The sequence below is a fragment of the Panthera pardus genome, unplaced genomic scaffold (assembly GCF_024362965.1).
Source record: "Panthera pardus isolate Hobbes unplaced genomic scaffold, ASM2436296v1 HiC_scaffold_24, whole genome shotgun sequence".
Taxonomy (NCBI): Eukaryota; Metazoa; Chordata; class Mammalia; order Carnivora; family Felidae; genus Panthera; species Panthera pardus.
Genome location: NW_026526810.1, coordinates 117,993,262 through 118,003,819, shown reverse-complemented (window position 1 = coordinate 118,003,819; position 10,558 = coordinate 117,993,262).

Genomic DNA, 10,558 nt, shown 5'->3' with positions numbered 1-10,558 from the left:
AAATCAATTACTTTTCCATGAATACTAACCTTCTTCACCACTCTTACAATATATCTAAGAGAGGGTCTATTTTGGAGTCAGTTAATTGGGTTCGCTTGTTCTTCATAAGCCCCAGAATTACACAATGTTGCACACTCCAAATCTGCAGGAATATTCTGCCCCACCAAACTGCAGTTGCCTACCATCTTTGCTTACCAAATTTATGAGCTGTGAGTGTCCACGACCACTAACAGCTGTCTTGATTTTCCCTTGGTGCATAGCAATGTTGGTTGAAAAGAAATTCATAAGTGTTTGGCTTTGAAAAATCTTGGTGGCCTCCTGAGACTAGAACATGAAAAGAGAGAAGGTTTCTGTTTCCTTTAGATTTGATTTTAACAAGACCAGACTGACATAATTTTCCAACCAAATGGGATCACTTTAAATACCAGGATATGGAGGGGGGTGGGTGGGGAGGGTTCCTTACTATTTGACTTTAATATTTAGTTTTTTATCCAAAAAACATAAGACATCATTTGGTAAATATTTAATATGCTGCTATAATATAGATAGTACTGTGTTAGGTCTTGCTGAAGACATAAAGAAAAATAAGAAGACTTGCTTCCAATCTGGTTATGACATATATATACATATATATGTAGATAGATATATAGATATAGATGATATAGATACAGATATAGATATGTATACTACATACATATATAAATAGATAGATATATATGTATTATATATATAAAAAAACCTCACAATATATGGCCACACACAGATTCAAAGAGGGTAATGGCAATATGTAAAAAGGAAGATTAAAGAAAGAGTGGCAACGCCAGAGAAAAATTAAAAGACATAAACTCTGAGTTGGACCCTCAACCCAAAAAGCAAAGAGGATTTCAGATGATGGAGAGGATGGGTTTGGCAAATATGATTTAAACCAGACACCTTGGGAAATATTAAGAGATCATGTTTACATGGTACATAAGGGTCAAATTTTAAAAGTCCTTAGAAATCAGGCTAAAGAATTTGGCCTTCATGCCATGAGCAAGAAAAAAAAATCAAGGATTTTGAATGATGAAGGAACATCAAAGAAGTGATATCGGGAGGGTCCATCTAGCAGCAAGAGGGAGATCAGTTCAAAGGAGAGTAGCTTAGAAGCAGGACAGCCAATGGAATGAGCTTCCTGGGAAGGCACAAGGAGCATGAATACTCTCTGATAGCCCACTGATCCGGGTTCAAATCCCATGCACTAGCCGTATGGCCTCAAGCCATTTACCTAATTTCTGTTTGGTTTCACAGAGCCTCCATCGGCAAAACAGTAATAAAAAAGGAAAACTTTAACAAGTTTTTGGTCAAGATGAAATCAGCTAGCATATGGAAAGTGCCTTGCAAGTAAGTCCCTCAGTATTTGTTTATTGCAGAATGTCTTTATTTTGCCATCTCTCTTATAGGATATTTTGCTGATAATATGAGTCACGGTTGATAAGATTTTTTTCTTTCCACACTGGGAATATGTTACTTCACTACTTTCTGGCTTCATTGTTTCTCATGAGCTATAAGTCATTCCTCATATCATTAGTCCCCTGGACACATTAGGTTACTACTTTCAAACTTTTCTTTCCTTTTTGTTTTTTGGATTTTCAACAGTTTGTGGTATATATCTGGGTGCAGATCTTTTTGTTTATGTTTTTTTGGGGTTCTTTGAGCTCCTCATTCTATCATTTTGAAACTGATTGATTGGGCTCCTGTCTTTTAAGTAATATTTAAGTCAATCCAAACTTGTGAACTTTCTTCAATTTTTCATTTTAGCTTATTTAGCTTAGAACCAAATTTCCCCTTTGGTTGTTATATTTTTTTCCTTTTTTAATTTTTTTAATGTTTATTCATTTTTGAAAGACAGAGAGACAAAGCACAAGCAGGGGTGGGGCAGAGAGAGAGGGAGACACAGAATCCGAAGCAGGCTCCAGGATCTGAGCTGTCAGCACAGAGCCTGATGCGGGGCTCGAACCCACGAACCGTGATATCCGACCTGAGCGGAAGTCAGACACTTAACCAACTTAGTCAGCCAGGCATCCCTGTTGTCATAGCTTTCTTTGATATTTTACCTCACCAGCCACTTTACAAGTTACTCCACTTCTGTACTTTCTCTCAAAACTCAGAACAGATACAGTATGGGTTTCCATGCTGTAAAGAATTAATTTGTAAATTCTTTGATTACATTTAATAAGAGCTAGCATTTATTGATAACTCCTTACTAATCTCTAAGCATCTTGCTAAGTACTTTGCAAATATTCTCATGTAACTTCATCAAAAACCTATGAGCTATATATATACTAACATTATTCCGTTTTACAGATGAGGAAACTGAGGCTCAGTGAAATTAAACAGCTTGTCTTAGATTATACATCTAGTAATGAGTAGGTGAGCCCAGATTCAACCCAGCAGTCTGGTTCTTAAGCATCATGTGTTACTGCCTCGATTGAAACATGCTTATTTAATTTTATATTTCTTTTCCCAAAGGCAGAAATTTTTCTAAGTATCCAATCTTCATTATAACTTGAATATGATGAGAATGTGTATTACATTTCCATTGGAGCCTCTATTTGTATTCCCATGCAAGAGGTAATATCGCACTGTTTCATGTACCATGACTTTGGTGAGAGATTATCTGGATACAAATATAGGTTCATTTCTTTGCTGCTTCTATGACTCTGACAAGTTATCTGAAATCTCTGTCTTGGTTTTCTCATCTTAATTCAGCATAACTAGAGTAACTACCTCATAAGATTTTATAAGAATAAAATGACGTTAAGTGATATAAAATTCTGAGACAATGTCTAGTACAAACTAAGCTCTCAGTAATATTAGAAATTATCATTATCTTGCAGCTCTCACATTGTACATATCTGGTTGCATCCTAATTTTTCCTGCTTGTCTGTCTCTCCTATTACATCATAAACCCCAAAAGTCAGGGGCAATATCATTTTCATCGTGGTAGCTGTAAGGTTTAGAAGTGTCTGAAATGTAGTAATAGTACATTAAGGGATGGATGGATAGACAAGTCTTTCTCAATGGGCAAACTAACATTTTACATCAAATGAGGCTTTAAGCCCAGAAAAGGATAACCAGGTGTTCTCTGTTAATTTCCGGAATACATAAGTTCACCACATTCGTAGCAGTAAACTGCCGAAGGCAAAGACATCAACAAGTCCCTGCAAACAGAGACAGAGAGGTGCCTGTGGCCCCGTCTCATTACACATCTCCAACAAATCTAGTCTATGCAATTCCACAGAAGCTAATGAGAAGCAATGAGGACTAATGACCTAGAATATCTCTTGAATTCAGAATAATCCACACCAGTCTTACTGAGGGTCAAAGCACAAGCACATTTGGGAAGTTGTCTTCCCTTGTACATGTTTCATCCCCCTTCTCTTGTAATTAATCATCAGGTCACATTGCTCATCTCTCATCCTTGCCCAGCCCACATCTGCACTGAAAGACGTATCTGCATCCACATGCCATATTAGCCTCTTGAAAGGGCCTCACATTTGAAAATGTATTTAGTCCTAAAAGAAACAAATGAACCAGACAACAGAATAGCTCTGGACGGTAAACACAGACACATACACACAAAAGAGCTGACCGATTGGTATTCTCAGAAATACAGTTCAGCAAGCATGGAGTGACACCACTTGGGTTTGAAGTTCAGTTCCATTATTTGCTCCCTGTGCCTCTTTTTCATAAAGTCAGTTCTTTGAGCATCTGTTTCCTTATCTATAGTGAGGAGATAATAGTCCCTTTCTCACTGGCTTGATGTCGGCATTAAAGGAGATAATTGGGTAAAGCATTTGCACAATGTCTGGCATGAAATGAGCAATTATTAATATTATGATCCTACCATGTGTCGGGCCCTGGGAATATTTACAGGGAAGATACTTTGATGGAAATACACAAATGGTACAAGAGAAATACAGATAAGAGAACAAGGAAGGAAGAAAGCAATGTTACTGTCATTCTCATTTTATAGACATGGAAAGTGAGGTTTAGAGAAGATAGCAACCAGCAGTAGGTCAATGTCCTCAAAATTAGTTCAGCCAAATTCAACTTCCTACATGTCTAATTTGTTCTATTTATCAAATTTACTGATTTAATGAAAATTTTTTATAGTTTGAATAGATGAGGAAACTGAAAATCAAATAGGAATATTTTAAGAACTTTAGAAGGTTGAATTTTGATTTCTGCTAATAAAACATTTTTTTAAGCAGAACAGAAATGTCAGCATTTATTGTAAGAATCTTTCAGTTTCTACGGATTTCTAAGCTTATTTTAACATCATTTAACATCATTAACATCTAAGCTTATTTAACATCACATAACTGGTGTGGATTATTCTGAATTTCTGTTTTGTCAGATTTTAGCAATTTTAGGATTTTTTAGTCTATTTTTAAAATTCTTCCTTTAGGGGTGCCTAGGTGGCTCAGTTGCTTAAGCGTCCAACTTTTGGTTTTGTCTCAGGTCATGATCTTACAATTTGTGAGTTCAAGCCCTCCATCGGGCTCTGTGCTAACAGTGCAGAGCCTACTTGGGGTTTTCTCTCTCCCTGTCTCTCCCCCATCCCCCCCAAATAAATGAATAAACTAAAAAAAATTTTTTTTTAATTCTCCCTCATATTTTCTGTTTTGTCAAAGAATATTAGCAGTACTAATCATTGTATCTGCCATAAAAGATTTTGAAAGTCACTTTCTTTAGATGCTTTGAACTTTTTCATCCTTTTACATCTGGTATTTCAATAAATAACAGTACATTGACCTACCCCAGTTATCTCTTATCAGCAAACAAAGTTTCTGCATTTCCTATGAGGTTTTTTTTTTTAAGAATAAGATTATTCTTATTTCTTTAAGATGCTCTTGGATTTAAGTTTAAATTTTAATTGAATTTATTTATTTATTTATTTATTTATTTAATTTTAATTGAATTTAAATGCTTAATGTGATTAAATCTTTCTTTAATAAAAATAACTGAAAATTAGACTTAATTTAAAATAGACATAATTCCATTTCAAGTTGAAATTCAATTCAATTTAAAATTAAAATTTAATTTAAAATTGTGATATTTCACATGCTATTGAATTTAAATTTAAATTTTAAATGGCTAGAGATACAAACTGAAAGCTGATATGCCATTTAAGATGTTGGCAACAGAATATTAAAAGTGATTTAAGTTTGAAAAAACATAAAATGATAGTCAAAAGCATCCAAATTCAAATCCAAAAGAAGGAGTGGAAACAATTCCAACGTGTATGAAACGTCAAAATATCAGTTGGAAGGTAGTATTTTTTATAGGAACTTTTAATCATTTTTAAGTTCTTTGACCATGTGGTCAGCTAGCATATCAACTTTAGTGTAAATCATACTTTTGCTAAACTTACTAATATTTTGTTAAAACTTTCACAAGAAAATTTGGTAAAAACTGGTTATTTGGTTAACAAATCATCAATAGACTTGACCTGCTTTCTAGAGAACTTGCTTAAGGTCACATATTGATAGTATTGAAACCAAAATCTACCTAAGACACTGATAATGTTCCTTTCGGTGCACCATTTCAGAGAATATGAGGCCAACAGAACTCAACTGGAAAGTCTACTTTAGCAAGTTTTACCAGATGCCAGGCAAAATGAAAGTATGGTTTTGAACACATAATCAGAAAATTAAGAAACATGTAATGGGCTGTTTCCAGATATTTAATGCAAAAGAACAAACCTCTTTTTTATGTCTTCCATCCACTTTCTTGGCTAAATGTTATCTCCCAAACATCCATTAACAACAACAACAACAAAGTAAGCTTTATGTCCAACATGGGGCTTGATCTCATGAGCCTGAGACCCTGAAATCAAGAGTCCACGTTTTCTACCTGCTGAGCCCGCCAGGAGCTCCTGTTAAACATCCTTTTAATCAAACAGGAAGGGAGTTCCATTTTCTGGTTCCCCAATTGTTCATTAAAAAGTATATTATTTAGCTTTTAAGGAGACAGACTTGGAAACATGCCGTAATATTTTTTATTGTCCATTTCACTCCTTAAAGGAGTTGGTAAAATGCTCTCTTTTAGGAGAAAAGCAAGACGATGCAAGGAGAAAAACACATTTTGATGGGTACCCAAAGAAACAGAAAAACAAACAATAGTTGCCTCTTTCTTCCAGAATTTAACAGTTTTGTCTCATTATTTTGAATATATGGTTCCTGTTTAGGAAACTCCTGTCACCCATGTTTGTGATAAAATGTTACTAAAATACATATTTATACTATCTCTTTTCAAGAGTTACATAAACCCCTACTTATTTACAGAAAAATGTCATACTTTTCAATGATTTATTTCCTTTCTGTAATAAAAAGCATTTTAGAAAAAGCCAAGAAAATTAGGAGCGCACGGGACGATGCACCACACATTGTGTGTAGGTGTTCAGTAAATGGTATTTTATGTCGATAAGGAGGAGGAAGAGAGAAAGGAGGGGGAAGTGTAATTCTAAGTACATTTGCGTTCTTAATTTATGCTTCAAGACAGAATTATTTAGTCACACCTCTGTATTTAATGTAAAATCGGTGATGAGGCAATCACTAAAATGTAAATCAGGCAGAAGAGAATAAGAACTAAGATCTACTTTTAACCATTTTCTTGGTGAGTAGAGAAGAAAATACCGTTTCACACATTCCACAATGGATGTGTTTTAGGAATTCAGAGGGTTGGGGATTTTTTTTTTTTTTTATGTCCCAGGGCTTGTCAACATGATTGCCATTTATGTTACCAATGGTCAAGTAACTAGTCTTATTTACTTATTTAACGTTCCAGGTAATATTACCACCACTATTTTATAGATACGGAAACAAAATCAAAGAGGTTAAGAACTTGTCCACATCTAATGGCTTATAAGCAAAAGAGTCAGAACTTGGTAGATCTAATTCCAGAGACTGAATGGAAGCAGATTGTTTTTTATTCCAAGAGGAATATCTTGACAAAGAGTTTGGCCTGATCACCAAGCGTTATAAAATTCAAGGATTTTTTTCTCTCTTTCCTGTAGGCTGCCATAAAATTGCATCCCTGTCTTCCTTATATCGTATCCATTACATGAAGAAAGATCATAGGGCCGAGAGAAACTTGCAGCCAGGCTAAAGCACACACTTAGCCCTTAACCTTCACAGATAGACTCGCTGGCTCCACAGAAATAAGGCTTTTGGAGTCACAATTTTAGATGCCAATTTAACATTCCAAATGCTACTGAGGCAAGAATTTATTTTCACTATGACTCCTTAGTATTACTAGATGTGAGAAAGATAAAATTAAATGTGAACTCTCTAGTTCCCAGCCAGACTGTAAGTCTATGACAGGACATGAAATTCTGGGTGATTATACTGCCTCCTATGCCAGTGAAACTATTTTTTACACAATCCAGTGATAACATTCAGGTCCACACTCTAAGAGAAGGACCTTTTTTCTCCATTTCAAAACAGCTTACCTAATTTGCATTACAAAATGCACATACGAGGCACCACCGTGAAAATAATTCCCTCTTACTTCAGGCTGATGCAACCAATATTGTTTAATTTCCTAACATGTTCTACATGCAACTATCTCACAAGCCATTTTCAGTACCAGTGATCAAAATGCTGGGGATAAAAGTAGGGAAAAGGGGGGGATGATAAACTAAGAGAGTTAAGAAGGTTATTAATAGCTGTAGAATTAGACAGCCTTGCTGAATAAAAAGGACAAAGTTGGCAGGTTCATAATTGCGTCTGATTGATTGATGTGACAAATGTAACAATAGATGATGTACAGCAGAGTTCTAAACAGCAATAAGTTACATACATCAAAACATAAGAGCAGACGTTCTCTTTTATTCTCTTTTAACTTTAGCTTAATCTTTGAAACTTTACCTGATTCACGGACCTCAATGTCTGGCTTTTCTTTTCTGGAGATGGGCTTTAGCTTGGGAGTCAGGGTGGGCTGGAAAGAGGGTCCCTTGCTGTCATTGCCAAGAATCCCAGGGAATCAATAGTCAAAATATAAGTTGGAGAGAGCCAAAGATAATGAGCTGGGAAAAAGAGACCAAGTAAGCCAGTAGCTGAATAGCAAATATGAAACAGAATTGGGGCTTAAAGCACAGAAGCAAGGGTAGAAGATAAGAGTGATGAAGTAAGAACTTTGAGTAATGGCACCAGGAGTCAGTGTAAGTGAATTCTGGAACAGAAGCCATTGGTCTACGTGGTCCTAAAAGCCTAAGGCCATGATGGCAGAGCAATAATGGTTAACAGGTCAAAGAGACAGAGGACACAAAGCTGAACTAATGATATCTTATAATCCTCAAATTCAAGTGCCAATGGAATTCATAGAAGAGAATCTCAAAAATAATTACCAACATTAATTTTATGTTTCATACATGGAATATAAAACAGTAGATGGAATTCTGACAGACATGGGTTAAGTTGCAAGCTCTTTCTCTCACTATTGTGTGCTTTGGTTAGTAATGTTGCCTATCTAAAACTCACCCTCCTGAGAATAATAATAGTGCTTACCTCACAAGGTTTTAGAAAGACAAAACAGTATAATTCACATAAAGTGCTGAAAATATTACCTATTACATAGAAAGTGCTATGTCCTTTTTTTTCCTTAAGAACAGCTTTATTCCAGTATAAATGACCTACAATAAACTACACATATGTAAGCTGTACAATTTGGTAAGTTTTAACATATGTATTCTTGCATATAACCAGCTCTATAATTAGGAAAATGAACATACCCATAGAAACTTATATAGTATGATTGATACATACACACACACACACACACACATATTAAAAATATCATATAGTATATACTATGTATTCCTTTTTTTGAGAAAGAGGGAGTCTAGCTTCTTTCATAAGTTCAAGACCACTGGATTTGCTAGGAGAATTCACAGGACTTAACTGCCCATGGCTATGACTTACTGTAGCAAAAAGGATACAAAGTATAATAAGAAAAGGAAAAGATGCATGAAGTGAAGTCCTGAGGAAACAAGAGTCCTCTCCCAATGAAGTCACACAGGACACACTTAATTCCCCTCCCCCAGCCTGGCAACAAGTTATAACAACACATATGTGTCATGTTAACCGCCAGGGAAGCTTATTAGAGACTCAGTGCCCAAGGCTTTTATTGGGGGTTGGTTGTGTAGGCAGCACCTGCCCAGAATGTTTCAACCTTCTAGACTCTCAAAAGAAAAGCAAGCGGTTCAACATAAACGATACTGTTTGTGCAGTTTAGGTACACCGAGTGCTTCTTAACAATTCTGGGGATGGTGAGAACACTCTTGAAATCCAAGTTCCCAGGCACAAGCCAAGGCCAACCAGTTCAGCAGGCCTTTGTAAGAAAGCAGTCTCAGGCCTGTCAGTGTTAACCTTTCTCTGAACATTTACTCACATGTTGTATATATAGTCCATTCATTTTCATTGTTGAATAGCATTCCATTATACATTAGACCTCCTTATCCTTGAGGTATGCATTCCAAGAACTCCAGTGGATGTCTGCAATGATACTGACCATATATCCATATATACATATTTATATATATATATATATATTTATATATATATATTTATATATATATATATACTATGTTTTTCCTATACATATGTACTAATAATAAAATTTAATTTATAAATTGGACACAGTAAGAGACTAACAATAGCTAATAATCAAATAGAACATTTATAATAATATATTGTAATAAAGGTTATGCGACTGTAGTCTTTCTCTCAAAATATCTCATTGTACTGTTCTCACCCTTCTTCTTGTGATGATGTGAGATGATAAGATGCCTACATAATGAGATGAACTGGGGTAAGTAGCACAGGCATTGCCACATAGCATTAGGCAACTACTGATCCTCTGATGATACGTCAGATGGTCTTCTGGACCTTGGTTGACCACATAACTGAAACCACAGAAAGAAAAGCCTTGGATACAGGGGGCTACTGAACATCTATACAACATTTTCTTTATCCATTCCCCTCTTGATAAACAAATAGGTTTTTGCAGGTTTGGGGCTATTATAAATAAAGCTGCTGTGAACATTCACGACCTAGCCTTTGTATAAACGTATGTTTTCACTGCCCTTGGGTAAGTAGCTGGGAATGGAATGGCAGGGTCATTTGGTAGGTGTATATTGAACTATGTACAAAACTGCCAAGCTGTTTTTCAAACTGGGGGTACCATTTCACATTATTACTATCAGTGTATAAAAGTTCCATTTGTTTCACATCTTACCAAAACTTAATATTCTCATTCTTCTTCATTTTTGACTTTCTAATAGGTTTGCAGTGGTATCTCATTGTGGTTTTAATTGGCATTTCCCAAATAACTCATAGTGTTGAGTATCTTTTTATGTGTTTATTTGCTATCCACATATTTTTTGTAAAGTGTCTATGCAAACATCTTGCCCATTAAAAAAAAAAGTTGTTTCTTTTCTTACTATTGAATTTTGAGAATTTTTATATATTATGGATGAAAGTCCTTTGTCCTATATGTGACTTGCTGATATTTT